This window comes from Anolis sagrei, chromosome 6, assembly GCF_037176765.1.
Source record: "Anolis sagrei isolate rAnoSag1 chromosome 6, rAnoSag1.mat, whole genome shotgun sequence".
Lineage (NCBI taxonomy): Eukaryota > Metazoa > Chordata > Lepidosauria > Squamata > Dactyloidae > Anolis > Anolis sagrei.
In genome coordinates, this window is record NC_090026.1 from 111,025,512 (window position 1) to 111,043,321 (window position 17,810).

Consider the following 17,810-nt stretch of genomic DNA (forward strand, 5'->3'; position numbering starts at 1 on the left):
ATGTCCAGGTTCTCTAAGAATCTTCAGGTACTTATGTCCTTTGTATTGTGATGGAGGATTCAGAAATTCCTAAATAAGACCTTTCTAGGAATCTCTAGATACTCTAGCATGGCTATATGGTCACCTTCCAACAGAAGTTGACAGTGGAGTCACACTAGAAGATATAGAGATTTATCTAGAGGTGATTTCTCAGGCAGAAACATTATGGTTTTTCCCATTTATATACTTGTTATAGATTAATTTGGGGAAGATGATACACCACCTTCAGTTTTTTGATGTGTCAGGAGCGCCTTGAGAAACTGCAAGTCACTTCTGGTGTGAGAGAATTGGCTATCTGCAAGGACATTGCCCAGGTTGACGCCCAGATGTTTTACCATCCTCTGGGAGACTTCTCTCATGTCTCTGCATGGAAAGCTGGAGCTGACGAACTGGAACTCACCTCACTCCCTGGATTCAAACTGCTGACCTTTCAGTTTAACACATTGCAGTACCGCAATCTACTTTTGACAAGGAACTTTCTTCAAATGTTACATAAGAGGCTCCCTTTCTTTTTAGCTATTTGTATTTGTGCATGAACTATAATGTATTGGAACCCCAAGCAAACCATGTTGTTTTATTAATGTGGTTGAGGACATGATGCCCTTAACCTGGTGTATTGATTCAGGGATTGATTCAAATCCATGTAGACAGGATAGAATAGAATTGATCCTCTCTTGTGGCAGGCAGCCATTTTTTAGAGCAGGATTGTGGGTGCTAATAAGGACAGCAGAACGAGACACCATTTGATTGACTCTCTGTCTGGGAAGTATGAGGTCAGGACATGCAATTTTAGGACTATGTCTTGGAGTTAATGAAGTTTAGCCTCTTTATAAATGACTTAGATGGCGCACTATGAGAGAAGCTTATAAAATATGCAGATGGCACCAAATATCTTAGAAGAGAGAAAGAGAATTCAAGATGATCTTGACAAGGTGAAGAACCTGGCCCAAACTGATAACATTAGGTGCAACATGGATAAATATAAACTTTATTTCTCCTGTATTCAGATCAGGAGAAAAATGGAGACAAAGACATTCTTTCTTTCTTTCTTTCTTTTTTTTTTTTTACCAAAATGGTAAAATGTCTAGAAGGCATGCCCTATAAGTAGTGGTTTACGGAACTGGGACTGTTTAGCCTGAAGAGGAGAAGGTTAAGAGGTGACATGATAGCCATGTTTAAAGATTTGGAAATATGTCACATTGAAGATGGACCAAGCTTGCTTTCTGCTGTTCCAGAGACAAAACAGAGCAAGGGATTCAAACTACAGGTGCACAAATGTCAGCGTGCTGGAAGAAGCAAAGACCACTAGCATTGAAGTGATGCTCCCACGCCATCAACTCCGCTGAACTGGCCATGTTGTCTGAATGCCCAATCACCATCTCCCAAAGCAGTTACTATACTCCCAACTCAAGAATGAAAAACAGAATGTTGGTGGACAGGAAAAGAGATTTAAAGATGGGCCTAAAGCTTACCTTAAAAATTGTGGAATAGACTGAGAAGCCCTGACGCTTGAGAGCTCCAGCTGGAGGTCAGCTGTGACCAGCAGTGCTGCGGAATTCGAAGAGGCACAAATGGAGGGCAAAAGGGAGAAATGTGCTAAGAGGAAGGCACATCAAGTCAACCCTGACCGGGATCACTTTCCACCAGAAACTGATGCCCACACTGTGGAAGAACATGCGGATCAAGAATAGTCACCTACGTATCCACTGCCAAGACACTACACTTGGAAGGCCATCATACTTGGACAAGGGATCGCCTTGTAAATAAGTAAATGAGGGTGTGCTGGGTTCTCTTCTGGAAGTTTTTAAACAGAAACTGGATGGCCATTGCTCAGGAGTGCTTTGATTGTGTATTTCTGCATGGCAGAATGGGGTTGGATTGAATGGTCACTGGGGCCTCTTCCAACTCAAGGTTTCTATGACTCCATAGCAAGTTCAATTGCAGGACTAATTGTAATCCTCCTACCCATTTCAAGGAGATGCCTTTTATCTGTAAGATGCAAATGGCAGGCAGGAACAATATGGTAAACCTCATGCTTGGATAGCTGTATCATTTGAATTTAACTAGAGAAGATGAATGAAAATATCTTTCAGTTGATTTGGGGAGAATTTACAAAAATTCGCATTATCGTTTGCATATTGAGATTGTAAGAGGTTTTAGAAAGTTCAGCTGCCAGAGAAAGAAGAACTCCCAGATCCTCCCACTGCTAAAGATAGTCAAAGAAAAGCTATCAACACTTCCTATTTCCCACAAATTCCTATTGGCCTTGAGTTTTAATATTGCTTTTTGAGAGCAGTTCCTCCGTGGTGAAGGATAGGGGCTGCCTGTGTTGAATGTTTCATCTTAACCCTGTTAAGTTCCTCTCGAAGGGCAGGCATTCTGTTTCCTATCACATTTTAAACAGGCTGTGCATTGAAAAATCTAAAAAAGTGTAAACAAATAGGTTTGTGTTGCTGGCATTGGGTTCTCCCTCCTCCTTAAATGCAGACATCTGGGTGAGAGATGTGAGAAAAACTGTAAAGAATTTGGGAAGGTTCAAAGGCTCACATTATTAAAGTTTTAATAATCTCCTTTCTGCCCAGACACAACCCCCTGCTAGCTTTTAAATCTCAAAGGAAAATGCAATCTCTGAAGATTACAGTTAATTAGAGTAGAATCTTCCTTGTGAAAACCTGTAGAAAGAAGTACTGGTTTCTAAAGTAAATGTGTGTGTGTGTGTGTGTGTGTGTGTGTACATATGTGTGTGTGTGCCTCCCAAGAAAGATAAATGGGTGATAAATGGAAGGAAATGATGAAATGTGTTTTAATTTTAAAACTTCACAGACTCTGGTTAGGTTTCTGAGCTGCAGAGCAGTGTCCACATAATTCCCTGGAGATGAAATCATCAAAGAGGGAATTGCGCTCAGTAAAACAGGACAAAAGCACACTTTACACCTCCTGGTAAGGAAGCTCATGTACAACATTGTGTGCTGACATTTTGTTTTGAAATATTAAATTTTCTTAATCCAAGAGCTACTCCCATTTGATCGGAGGATGTTCCCCTGTCTGTGTGTCTATGTATTTGTTTTACAGGTAGTAGGTTAAACAAAGGCCTTTCTCAAGCTTTTTTGTTTTTGTTTTGTGCCTTCAAATGGTTTCTGGCATAGAGTTGCCTTAGGGCAGTGTTTCTCAACCTGGGGGTCGAAACCCCTGGGGGGCGGGTCATGAGGGGGGTTTCAGAGGGGTCACCAAAGACATCAGAAAACACATATTCTTAATGGTCTCAGGAACCCTTTTGACAGAGAAGGCTGACAATATCTCCACCTATCGTTCTCAATCTTTTTAGTGTTGGTGAACTACAATTCCCAGAATTCAAAACAGGACCCCCAACCCCACCAGTAATCAATGTTGACCATGTACGTAGTGTGCCAAGTTTGATGTAGATCCCTTGTGGACTGGGTTCAGAGTACTCTTTGATTGTAGGTGAACTATAAATCCCAGAAGCTACAACTTCCAAATGCCAAGATCTATTTTCCTCAAACTCCACCAGTGTTGACATTTGGGCATATTGGGTATCTGTGCCATGATTGGTCCAGATCCACCATTGTTTGAGTCCACAGTGCTCTCTGGATGTAAGTGAACTACAACTTCAAAACTCAAGGTCTATGACCACCAAACCCTTCCAGTATTTTCTGTTGGTTGTGGAAGTTTTGTTTGCCAAGTTTGGTTCAATTCCATCATTGGTGGAGTTCAGAATGCTCTTTGATTGTAAGTTAAGTATAAATGACAACAACTACAACTCCCAAATGACAACCCCCCCCCCCCCGCCCAGTATTCAAATATGGGTATATAGGATATTTGTGCCAAATTTGGTGCAGTGAAAATACATCCTGCATATCAGATATTGACATTACGATTCACAACAGTAGCAAAATTACAGTTATGAAGTAGCAACAAAAATAATTTGATGGTTGGGGGTCACCACAACATGAGGAACTGTATTAAGGGGTCGCAGCATTAGGAAGATTGAGAAACACTACCTTAGGGCCACCATAACTGTTTGGGGTCTGAAAGAGTGTGATTTACCCAGGGTCACCTGTTTTCATGGCTGAGCATGGATTTGAACCCTAGTCTCTAGAGTTGTACTCCAACACTCAACTCACCACTATCTCTTCTTACCTACTTAAACACCAGTTTTACATTAAATGAGAATTTATTGCAATGAAATATAAAAATTTAAAAATTTAATGGGAATGCCTGATTCCTCTCAATGCAACCATAGTAAAAGCTGTTTGAAATATGGTGGAGATTTTTGCTACAGATCTGGAGATTCTGCATGCCAGGGATAATCCTGATGAATCCTCTGCCATCCCACTTTTCCAACAGGTTTTAAAGGCCCAAGTTTCTTTCCCCTCCTTATTTTTACCATTCAGTAGCTGCAATCTGAGTTCGTAGTGAAAAGTAGTTTGCACTCACATCACTTTGGGGAGGAAGGAATGAAGGTAGAAAAAACTTGCCCTTCCAGTAAACCCAGACAAAAGCAAACTGCCACTAGCTTGCAGTGTCGTGTGGTTTCTGGACTGTAATTGTTGTGTTTTGCAGCATGGAAGAGACCTCGTGGGCCATCTAGTTCAATCCCAGCCAAGAAGCTGGAAAATCACATTCAAATCACCCCTGACAGGTGGCCATCCAGCTTCTGTTCACAAGCCTCCAAAGAAGGAGCCCCCACCACACTCCAGGGCAGAGAGTTCCACTGCTTAACAGCTCTCACAATCAGGAACTTCTTCCTCAGGTTCAGGTGGAATCTCCTTTCCTGTAGTTTGAAGCCATTGATCCGCGTCCTAGTCTCCAGGGCAGCAGAAAACAAGCTTGCTCCCTCTTCCCTATGACTTCTCCTCACATAGTCATACATGACTATGGCCCCCCTGGTGGCGCAATGGGTTAAACTGCTGAGCTGCTGAACTTGCTGAACAAAAGGTTGGCAGTTCGAATCCAGAGAGAAAGGTGAGCTGCCACTGTTACGCCCAGGTTTTGCCAACCCAGCAGTTCAAAAATATGTAAATGTCAGTAGATCAATAGGTACTGCTTCTTTGGGAAAGTAACAGCGCTCTATGCAGTCATGCTGGCCACATGACCTTGGAGGTGTCTACGGACAACACTGGCTCTTCCTTCCTGCTGGAGTGGTACCTATTGATCAACTCACATTTGCGTGTTTTCGAACTGCTAGGTTGGCAGAAGCTGGGTCTAACAGTGGGAGCTCCTTGGATTCGAACCTACAACCTTTTGGTCAGCATATTCGGCAGCTCAGTGCTTTAACACACTGTGCCACCAGCTACATTTGTCCTAGTTTTCACCTGGGAAATGTTGAAAGGTGTGAAATCCTGACATTCTTGCTTACTTACGGAATTCAGTTGTATGGGTTCTAGTATTAGTTGTATGCTTGGAGGTGTGAATGCAGAATGAGTTTTTGGTTGCACAAGAGGTCTCATTATGCTTTTACAAACTTCCCCTTTAAACACAAAGAAAATCGGAGGAGAGGGAGAGAAGCTTTTCCAACCAAATCTGTTTTTTCAAAGAAAAACTTCCTGTTTCTGGCCTTTTTGTTTTGTATCTTGTAAGACTGCTCCATAAATTTTACCTCTCAAAGCTCCGAGCTCCCTTGCTTCTCTTGTGTAGGAATTCTATATTTATATGATTTTCATGTCCTGTACATGCTTTGGTTTATAATAGCAATAATTCTCTCCCTCTCTCTTTCCAGCTTCCTAACAACCAATTAGCAACTGCCTCCAGCGCTAAGCATTCTTGGCTTACTTGCTGTTCCAGCCGCTTATTAAGTTGTGTGTGGATGAGTGGGGGGTGCTAATAAGCATTCTTTGCAAGGAATAAATTTGGGTTTTAGAAATAGATCCCCATTGTCAATTAAGGAAAAATGCATTTAAAGCATACACATATACATACCCCCAAAATGTTGTGTCCAGAATTTTGTGATGTGGCTTGCAGTTTGGATGCATTTCTAATCACTAAGTGGTTCCAACATTTTTTCAAGCAATCCAATTTATTAGTTTCTGCAGCGGATTTGGGTTTTAGAGAGCATTTAAAGCTAGATCTTACAGACACTTTCCAGCCCTGTGTTTACTCTCTTGGTCAGCTACACCAAAGTTACTTTTGATAGAAGTATTTATGTACTTAGGGTGCATCTCCAGAGAAGAACCGATGCAACTTGACACCATTTCAAGTGACATGGCTCAATGCTATGGAATTGTGAATCTTGAATTTTGGTGAGGTACCAGCAATTTTTGGTGAGGTACTTCTGGTAGAGAAGGCTCAAGGCTTTGTAAAACTCTAGCTCCCAAGATTCCAAAGCATTGAGCCATTGCAGTTAAAGTGGCGTCAAACTGCATTAATTGTGCAGTGTAAGCACACTCTTACAAGACTTGAGACCTCATCACAACACAGAATGAAACCACTTTAAATCCGGCTTCTGCCTCCTGCCGAATTCTGGGGATTGTAGTTTAGGGAGGAGCCTTTAACAGCCTCACTAAACTACAAACCCCAGAATTCTGCAAGAAGCAGAAACCAGGTTTAAAGTGGACTCATTCTCTAGTTGATGAGGTCCCTAGATTCTGAATTGGGTTTGTCAACATACACTACTGCATCTAGTAGTCAGCAGGGGATGAACACACTGGTAGGGCATCGACCTTTGTGGGGACAGTGAATTGACCACTTAAGAGAGTTAATGTTAGGAAGCAGCACTGGCAACTTCAAGAATGAATGAATGAAACCAAAAGTTATACAGGTTGAGTATTCCTTAACTGGAACGTTTGGGACCAGAATGATTTTGGATTTTGGAATACCTGTATTTGCCCATAGGCACATAATGAGATATCTTGTACACATAGCCTGAAGGTGATATTATACCACATTTTAAAATAGTTTTGTGCATGAAACAAAGGTTGTGTCACTATCTTGGCCACCCACGTGTAGAAATGTAGATTTTGAAAGATTTCAGAATTCCAGATAAAGGGGGATGCTCAACATATAGTCAAACTCTTTACTGCAAGGTCTCATCTAAGAGCTTCAAACCTGGCTGTAGTCATTAATCACATAATTAGAATAAGGGCAATATGGTACTGATGTTTAAACTGCATAATTTTATCAATACATATATACTTTTAAAATGACTTTAACACTTACTTACTTACTTACTTAGGCGATCCCTCGTTGGACGAGTAAGATGGTCTTCCATTATGGATTTCCTTGTGGGTCCGTAGGTGGCTGTGGAGCCCTATTCTTGCTCTGCATCTTCTTCCGCAGTGAGGGCATTGGTTTCCAGGTGGAAGGCGTTCCCGGTCGGGGTTGGCTTGACGCGCCTTCCTCCTGGCACGTTTCTCTCTTTCACCCTCCACTCGTGCCTCCTCGAATTCTGCAGCACTGCTGGTCACAGCTGTCCTCCAGCTGGAGCGCTCAAGGGCCAGGGCTTCCCAGTTCTCGGTGTCTATGCCAGAGTTTTTAAGGTTGGCTTTCAGCCCATCTTTAAATCTCTTTTCCTGTCCACCAACGTTCCGTTTTCCGTTCTTAAGTTCGGAGTAGAGCAACTGCTTTGGGAGACGGTGGTCAGGCATCCGGACAACGTGGCCTGTCCAGCGGAGTTGATGTTGGAGGACCATCGCTTCAATGCTGGTGGTCCTTGCTTCTTCCAGCACACTGACGTTTGTCCGCTTGTCTTCCCAGGAGATTTGCAGGATTTTCCGGAGGCAGCGCTGATGGAATCGTTCCAGGAGTTGCATATGACGTCTGTAGACTGTCCACGTCTCACAGGCATATAGCAGGGTTGGGAGGACAATGGCTTTATAGACAAGCACCTTGGTCTCCCTACGGATGTCCCGGTCCTCAAACACTCTTTGCTTCATTCTGGAAAATGCTGCACTTGCAGAGCTCAGGCGGTGTTGTATTTCGGCGTCGATGTTGACTTTGGTGGAGAGGTGGCTGCCAAGGTAGCGGAAATGGTCCACATTTTCTAATGTGACACCATTAAGCTGTATTACTGGCATTGGAGAGGGATTGGCTGGCGACTGCTGGAACAGCACCTTGGTTTTCTCAATGTTCAGTGACAGGCCGAGCTTCTCGTATGCTTCTGCGAAGGTGTTTAGAGTGGCTTGTAGGTCTTCTTCTGAATGCGCACAGACGACATTGTCATCAGCATACTGGAGTTCTATAACAGATGTTGTTGTAACCTTGGTTTTGGCTTTCAGTCTGCTGAGGTTGAATAGCTTGCCATCTGTCCGATAGATTATTTCCACTCCGGTGGGAAGCTTCCCATCAACAAGGTGAAGTATCATAGCGATGAAGATGGAGAATAGAGTTGGGGCGATAACACATCCCTGTTTGACACCGGATTCCACCTTAAATGGGTCACTTTGGGAGCCACTGCTGTCCAAAACTGTTGCCATCATGTCATCATGGAGGAGCCGCAGGATGTTCACAAATTTGTTAGGGCACCCGATTTTGTGGAGGATGGTCCAGAGAGTGCTGCGATTCACTGTGTCAAATGCCTTTGCAAGGTCGATGAATGCCATGTACAGGGGTTGGTTTTGTTCCCTGCATTTTTCTTGGAGTTGTCGTGCAGTGAAGATCATGTCCACGGTTCCTCTGGAGGGGCGGAAGCCGTTCTGGGATTCTGGGAGGGTGTCTTCTGAGAGGGGCAGAAGGCGGTTTGCAAGGATTCTTGCGAGGATTTTCCCAGCGGAGGTTAGAAGGGAGATACCTCGATAGTTTCCGCAGTCTGTTCTTTCCCCTTTTTTGAAGAGGGTGATGATGGTGGCGTCCTTGAAATCTGCTGGGATTTTCTCGGTCACCCACACTTTTTCTATGAGCTGGTGGAGTTGGTGTGTTAGCTCAGGTCCTCCCTCTTTAAAGATTTCAGCAGGGATCCCATCTGGTCCACTGGCTTTGTTATTCTTCTGTTGGCTGATGGCATTGCTGACTTCTTCCAAACTAGGCAGTGCTGCAAGCTCATCCCTGGTTTGTTGTTGTGGGATTTGTGAGAGGACCTCGTCGGCCACATTGGAGCTGCGGTTCAGGAGGCTTTGGTAGTGTTCTTTCCAACGTAGTGCAATTGAGTTTTGGTCCTTCAGGAGTTTGGTTCCATCTGATGAGCGTAGAGGCTGTATGCCATGGTTTCTTGGTCCATAGATGACCTTTGTGGCTTTGAAGAATCCCTGAGCATTATGGGTATCTGCCAGGTGTTGGATTTCTTCGGCCTTCTTTGTCCACCAGATGTTCTTGAGTTCTCTTGTCCTTCTTTGGACCTCAGCTTTTGCACTAGCATAGATCTTTTTCTTAGCAGCACAGTTGATGTCTCTCTGCCATGCTTGGAAGGCTTTCCTTTTCTTGTCAATTAGCTGTTGGATCTCGATGTCATTTTCATCAAACCAGTCTTGATGTTTCTTGGCTTGGTATCCAATAGTTTCTTCGCAGGCTTGGATGATGGAGGTCTTCAGTTTGTTCCAATGTTCCTCAACATTTTCGGGGTGTTCTGTGGGTAGATGGTCTTTGAGTGCTGTTTGGAGATGGGCTCGTCTGGAGGGCTCCTGAAGGGCTTGGGTGTTCATTTTGCGCCTTGTCTTCCTTCCTTGGAGTCTGCGCTTGGGGGCGATCTTGATAGCCATCGAGGATCGAATTAGCCTGTGGTCAGTCCAGCAGTCGTCAGCACCTATCATGGCTCTTGTGAGGAGCACGTCACGGCGGTCTCTGGCGCGTGTGATTACATAGTCTAAGAGGTGCCAATGCTTTGACCGGGGGTGCTTCCATGATGTCTTGAACTTGTTTTTCTGGCGGAAGAGCGTATTGGTGATGACAAGGTTGTGCTCCGCACATTTGGTGAGAAGCAGGATGCCATTTGAGTTGCTGTTTCCAACCCCGTCTTTTCCTATGGTGCCTGGCCACAGGTCGAAGTCTCGCCCGACTCTTGCATTGAAGTCCCCCAGGAGAATGATTTTGTCCTCCTTAGGTATCCCCGATAGGACGGTGTCCAGCTGACAGTAGAATTTCTCCTTGATGTCTTCATCAGCGTCTAGTGTTGGTGCATAGGCACTTATGATGGTTGCCCATTGGTTTTTGGCAAGATCAACTCGGAGGGTGGAGAGACGTTCGTTGATACCAGTGGGTGCTTCGGACAGATGTTTCATCAGATCATTTCTTATAGCGAAGCCAACTCCGTGCATTCTTTGGTCTTCTTTGGGCAGTCCCTTCCAGAAGAAGGTGTAGCCTCCTTTTTCTTCTTTCAGCTGTCCCTCTCCTGCTCTCCGGGTCTCCTGAAGGGCTGCTATGTCGATGTTGAAGCGTCCCAGCTCCCTTGCGATGATGGCAGTTCTGCGTTCAGGGCGTTCACTGCCACTGTTGTCCATCAGAGTCCGTACGTTCCACGTACCGAAGTTCATTTTTCTTTTTTGGCCGCAGGGTGGTGACCCCACTGGACGCGGCAGTCCAGTCAGGGATGAGTGAGGCAGACTATGTTTGGGGCACCTTTTCTAGCCCCCTCCCCATGTGGGGTGAGCAGAGTGGGTCCTCAATAGGGCTGCTCAGTCGTGGATACAGCTGCCGAACTACTCAACTGCCTCGGACCTTGAGGTAGAACGACTGAGTCCGTACCCACCGCCCATGTGCCAGTCTGTGACTAGGGGCTTCCAGATTTCACAGTCCTGCCCCCGTCGCCACTCGCTGATCGCCATGGGACTTTGGTTGGTTGGTTTTTATTTTCTGTGGAAGACGCCTGTGCGTGGATTTTTTTAATGTGTGGAGGTCAGTGCACAACTGATCAACACACAGACTTCACAGAGTGAGGTTCCACTGGTGATGTAGTTTAACACAATGACCGTGGCTTCTCAGTCTGTTGCAGCCTTCTTCCGCCTTCGCAGCCGTTGTAACATGTGCCATGTTATCCTCCGCCTGCTCCGCCGTTGAGGTCTTTGGGTCTTCGGACTGTGCTTGGTCTGGGACCTCCCCCACAGCCACTCCTGGGAGTGCACGACTCCAGTTGTTGTGCCTACAGGTTCATCGGAACACGCAAGCCCCCTCACCACGACAAGGTGACAGTCCATCGAGGGGGTGACTTTAACAATCTTGGCTGGAATCCTATATCAACTACTTAGTGGAGTCTATTTAAGTCAGTAGAATACTCTCGCTCCTTCTCTCTTTTACATTTTTTAATGATTTGGAGAGCCATGCAGAGGGAAGCAGAAATTGCACTGAACATAGTGGTTTTCCTGACATGCTCATATGCTACTGAGTAGCTACATGAGCATGTAGCTACTCAATAACAAAACGAATTTCAACAGAGACAAATGCAAGACACTCCACTTAGGCAGAAAAAAAATGAAATGCAAAGATACAGAATGGGGGACGCCTAGCTTGATAGCAGTACATGTGAAAAAGCTCTCGGAATCCCCGTGAACAACAAGTTAAACATGAGCCAACAATGTCATGTGGCAGCTTAAAAAGCCAGTGGGATTATGGCCTGCATAAATATGAATATAGTGTCTAGATCCAGGGAAATCAAGCCATTCCTCTATTCTGCTTTGCTCAGTCTACACCTGTAATACTGCATCCATTCTGGGCACCACAATTGAAGAGAGATGTTGACAAGTTAGAATGTGTCCAGAGGAGGGTGACTAAAATGATCAAGGGTCTGGAGAACAAGCTCTATGAGGAGCGGCTTGAAGAGCTGGGCATGTTTAGCCTGCAGAAGAGAAGGCTGAGAGGAGACATGAAAGTCATGTATAAATATGTTAGGGGAAGTCATAGGGAGGAGGGAGTAAGCTTGTTTTCTGCTGCCCTGGAGACTAGGAGGTGGAACAATGGTTTCAAACTACAGGAAAGGAGATTCCACCTGAACATTAGGAAGAACTTCCTAACTGTGAGAGCTGTTCAGCAGTGGAACTCTCTGTCCTAGAGTGTGGTGGAGGCCCCTTCTTTGGAGGCCTTTAAACAGCGGCTGAATGGCTGTCAGGGGTGCTTTGAATGCAGTTTTCCTGTTTCTTGGCAGAGGGTTGGACTGGATGGCCCACGAGGTCTTTTCTGACTCTAGTATCTACACTTTGCAGAAATTAATATGCCATTCCTAACTTCAGCTCTCTCATTCGGTCTTAGAAACCTACTGGATAAACTTGGGCAAGTCACACTCAGTCCCAGAAAACTGTAGGATCTTCATAAGTGGGAAACAACTTGAAAGCACGCAACAATGTCAGCCTCCTCTCTGCTTTTCAGGGAAGTTTGCCACCTAGGGATTGGAGATGGAACTGCCCACCAAATTTAAATTAATTGAAATTAATTTCCATTTTTTTATGTATGCAGTCTCATGGTCTCTGTCAATTATTTATATATAGTACTGTTTTTTTATTTATAGCTCCCTCCTTTTTAAGTATTTTAGTCTCAGTAACGAATGCAGATCAAATGCCTTTCTGCTGGGATCTCCAGTGAGTCTTGCCACTCTTCCTATTTTCCTTTTATGAGTGAGATTTCCCTTCCTCTTTTTCAGAATAGCCCAACTATCTAAAATAGCTGTGCACATAGATTTCCAACTATTCATCAGATTTTAATGTAGCATTCTCACTGTAATCCATGATTACTCAGCAATAACATTTGAGGATGACGACAACGACGATTTGAGGGGGAAATTGTTTCCCAAGAAAAGAAATGTGTCCATGTAAATAAGGATTTCAGGTGTTGGTTCATACACCCACCTACTGTGTGTATAAAGTCCTTTTCTCTTGTGCCAAGTTTTCAAAGGATAGACAAAATCATCACCCCCTGCCCCCCTTTGAGCATAAAAACCCCTTCTGGCAAACCGGATCCCATTTTGAACTCCTGCTGCTTTGAAATTCTAGAGTAGCTGAATGATGTAATCTCAATGAGTGAGCAGTATGAATGAATGAATGGCAGACGGCCCAGCAGGAGGAATACCTACCTGGCTGCATTGATGACTTGGGGAACATATTTGCACGGCTACCAGTACTGTCGTATAATGCAAGAAAAACCATCTCATCCCTGGCCATTTTGCAGGCGAGGAAGAACAGTTATTCTGTCCATGAATGTACATCATGAGATTACTTTAACTATTAAGCAGGGGAAAATCCCCATTGAAAGTATCAGTTTCCAGTCAATATGATGAAGCAATAACTCTATTCATACTGAATCTCATAAGGCTGCCTACAGTTGTTTTGTCTCAGTGATGAAGATTTTTGTAGCATTGCATCATCTGGGGAGGCCTTTCTTTCTGTCCTTCTCACCCGATAGGATGGTGACATCTGACTTCAAAACAGTAGTGCATATGAAAGGGATCTAGGCATCTTAGTAGACCAGAGACTGAATACAAGTCACGATAGTGATGCAGCTATAGGAAATAGCAACCTTCTACAAACCTCCTATACTAGTTATTTCTTATGTATATATCTGAGCTTGCTTACTATATTGTATGTATATTTTGGAATGCAGCTTTCCCCTTAACTCTATGTTGTTAAAGGTTGTGGGATTTTCTGCCTTTATATTCTGGGATATAGGGCTGTGTGGAAGGGCCCTTAACATGAAACCAATAAGCAATATACCTGTATGCGAAACATATCGTTTGTAAGTTAATCAACTATGTTAACTTTTAACAAAGACTACTTATTTTTCAGTCTCTTTAAAGCAATATATTTTATGGGAGAGTAGATTTTTTTGGGCAACTTCCGAAGATCTGCTATATATTTTATGCATTGGCATATCTTTGTTCCTAACAGCTCAGAGAAATAACCAGGTGTATCAGTCTAACAACTGAGAAGGCTAAACTGCCTTGCATGAATACTAGTGGATATTTACCACTCTGGTTCTCAGATCAAGGGGAGCATCTGGATCAAGGGGAAAGGGGAAAGAATCCCAGGGTGAGAGCACCAACTTGAAAAATTAGTGCAAAGTAAAGAATGCGTATTTCCTCATTCTATTGTACTTCGTTTTATTTGAATGCCATACTCTGTGAAGTTGTGGTTGACGCTTAGTGTATCATGCTCAGTGATGTCACCAGAGATCATCCCTAAGTCTTTCCCCCTTTTCTTTTGGCCCTGGGACAGTCCTGACCTGGCTATACTAGATGCAGCCTTCACTTAGACACAACCAGGGCTGCAATCCATAGATGCCTATGAAAAATTAAGATTTGTCAGTCTTTAATATGGCACAAGACTCTTAATTGTTTTTGCTCAGACTAGCATGGCTACCTGCCCCCCCCCCCCCCCCCGCACTCCTTCCTAAACCAAAGTTGGGGAGAATATCCCTCGGGCACATCTTGCTGGCACACTGCTCAATTTGCATCCCACAAAACAACCTGCCAGCTGATAAGGGTTGCAGTTCCCAGCTCTTTTGAAGAGATTCTATCTCTACAGCTTTGGAAAAGTCAATTAATTTCTTTGTGGGTCAGATTTTCATCTGTGACACGAGGGCAAATACAGTTTGCTTTGCATAAATCGGCCGTGGGAACAAAGAACTTTGTGAATCTTAATGCTGCGACACACACATTTGAGACTGGAGCTGCTCTATGACATTTTAATCTTCTAGGCCCTGAATAATAGCCCATGTCGTGCACATTGTAGCATGTGAGATTTTTTTTACCTTTACTTAAACTTGAGGTTTAGTTCTGTCATTCAAAGCATTGGAGAGCTCAAGATAAAAACTTTCCCCAACCTTGTCCCCTCTAGGCATCTTATAAATCTCATCACCCAAAGAATCATTACTGTGGATGATGGGATTTGGAATACAACATGGGGGTGTTATTGGAGTAGCCAGTCCTCAACTGTCTCTAGTTCTATTTACATTGCTATTTTGCTGCTTTAGGAGACCATCTGAATTGGTGCATGACCCATTGGAGGGCCACAGCTTCATAGAATGAGATGTCAGCTGGATGTGAGAATGAGCCTTCAGATGAGACTCTAGACAATTGTGGCTACTCAAAGTAGAAAACGCTGAATATACATCACGCAACATAATTGTGAGGCAGCTTTGTATTGTTCATAACTAACAACCCAATTTCTCATAGCATTGTTAATGCTCAGAGGTTGCTACAGCTGGAGATGCCAATCTAAGGGCCCTTCCACACAGCCATATAACCTAGAATATCAAGACAGATGATCCACAGTATTAACTTTGAACTGGATTATCTGAGTCCACACTGCCATATAATCCAGTTCAATGCGGATTTTATAAAGCTATGTGGAAGGGGCCTAAGACAGAAGAATATATACAACAGAGCAGTGAATGTTTTCTCTCTGTGTCCTGATGGATAAACTTGAGCCTGGAATCATTTTTAGCTGTTCCCTTCAGCCAATCCAACTCTTTCGGTTTGATCCAGTATCCGTAACAGCTAGGGGCTAGCTGTCACAGATTCCTATCCAAAAAGGTTGACATTGGGCATCACAGTTGAATCTTTTTGATTTTCCTTTATGTTCCTGATTCCTTTTATTTAGTGGGACTGACTGGGAGTTGGGGACCTGAGGGACAGTGGGTGCAGTGTGCATGTGCGTGTTTAGGGGCTTTCACCCTTTTAGCTTATTTTTCTCTTTCCCTTCCTTTCCTTCAGAAAATACTTCTAAAAGATAATAAATAATAATAATAATAATAATAATAATAATAATAGGAATAATAGTAATCCCAGCAAACAAAAAGAGAAGCCTGCCTCTCCTGTAGAGTAAAAAGTAGAAACTGCTTTAAGGAAGCAAAACCTCAAGCAGAAAAGAGATTGCAGGCAAGAGAGGGGATTTTTAAGGTGGTCCAGGGAGGATAGTTCCACTGAGCTCCAGATCATCACTCTTCCCTGGACTTCCTTAAAATGCCTTGGAAAGCTGTGTGGCATGCTGCTGGTGCTGGAGAGAAAGTACGCACACCTGCCTCTTCTCTAGAGTAGAAACAGCTTTAAGAAGTATTAAACTCGGTCTCCTCCTCTACAAAGAGATGGGAAAGGATCCAGAAAAAGGGTTATCTTAACTCTGATGCTTTTTAAAATCCAGGTCTTAATGAAGGATATTGAAGGTAAGCCTATGGGAAGTCCCCCCCATCCCCCATAATGACCTGGATAGGGTGCTTTCTCAACCCTGTTGCTTACACCCAGGCTTTCTTGAAGGGAAGAAAGGCTCCCAGGGAAAAAGGGAGCCTCATAAGTTCCCCATTACTGCCAATGGGCTAAAAAGAGATGCTTTTTCAGATGTGGAACGAAAATGCCAATTTGGCAGCATGCCCATTTTTGAGAGGCATGTGGATAGGGGGCTTCTGGTATCTGGCAAGCAGAAACAGATAGAAAATCACCCAAAATGCACAAGTCTACTGATGGAGGGCTTTATCCCACCCCTTCCTAACTTTCGTGCCCTGGTTGTTGTGAGAGTTAAATGGCATTGGAGGAACAATGCACTTGTGGGCTCTTCCAACTCTGATTCTACTTTGCTCTGAGTTCTTTGGAAGATAGTGGGGATATGAATGTAACGGTAACAATGAGTGGCCCTTAGTCCTCATCCATTTTTGTACAATTCTTCCCTTGATACAAGAAAACTGTTATGAGAGAGAAAGTGCAGCTCTAGGGCACAGAGCAAAGCCTTGTTGAGAGGATTGAGTATCTGCGGTTTTTACAAAGAGTTGCTCACAGACTCGCTTGCCATCAGCAACCTTGGCTCAAGGGAAGACAAGAATGCTACTTTTATGGAGTGAGTGTGTGGGCATTCCAGGTCAAGCAAATGTCAGAAGGAGGGCAGGGTGGATAAGCTGTATGTCGAATGGCGTCAGTCATTTAATGGCTGCAAGAAATACCTATTTGTTCTCCGAAACTGGTGGGTAACTGTTGGCACGACAGTGCTCCGTCACACAGCCTGCGGAGGAGGCTTCGGCTCATCGTCAGAGCAGGGGAGCTGCAGAAATGTTGTCTCCAGGAAATTAAAAAATAGCAGACTGTCCAATTATACCTTTGGAAGTGAATGGCACCACTGCATCATCATTGTTGGGGTGGGGTTGGGTTAGCCTCAAGCACAAAGGTTGCACATAAAGGAACTTCTTTTTTTGACTTGGTTTCTCTTAAGGATCACACAGAGTCCACATTCATTCCCACAGTGAAGCTGCCTAAATCAACATATGGTCAACGAGCCTCATTGTGCGTGATGTATTTTGGGTTGTGGAGATTGAGAGCTTGCAGTTACTTTTTGAAAGTAAGTGGTTGGCATCCTATATCACAGTGATGGATTCATGATCTAGAATTATGTGTCTGTAACTGCTCCATAATCAGCAATATCAATTGTGTATCTCTTATTTGAAATACTTGGGACCAGAAATGTTCCACATTTTGGAATGCTTCCATAATATACATAATGAGATGGAACTCAACTTTAAGAACAAAAATCATTTATGTTTAATATACATTTTATACTGGCGCGGAAGTGGTGTGCGGTTTGATAATGGACCCAGTGGAATACAGAGCAGTCATCTTTACTTGAAAGGTCATACACCAAAGGAGATGCTTGATGAAATGAAATAGGTTTATGGTGATGATTCCCCATCGTATCATGTAGTCAAGAACTGGCATCTTCAATTCAAATATGGTTGGAATTTGGTGGAAACAGCTCCAATTCCAGGGTGACCCTACTCTGCTTTTGATAAACACACCATCCAGCAAGTGGAGGTCACCATTTTGGAAAATCACTGTGTAACCATTTGCCCAATGTGCCCAATTTTTGGCAGGCAAGGTCATGTTCATAGTATTTTGGGACCAGCACAGAGTAGTATTGATGGAT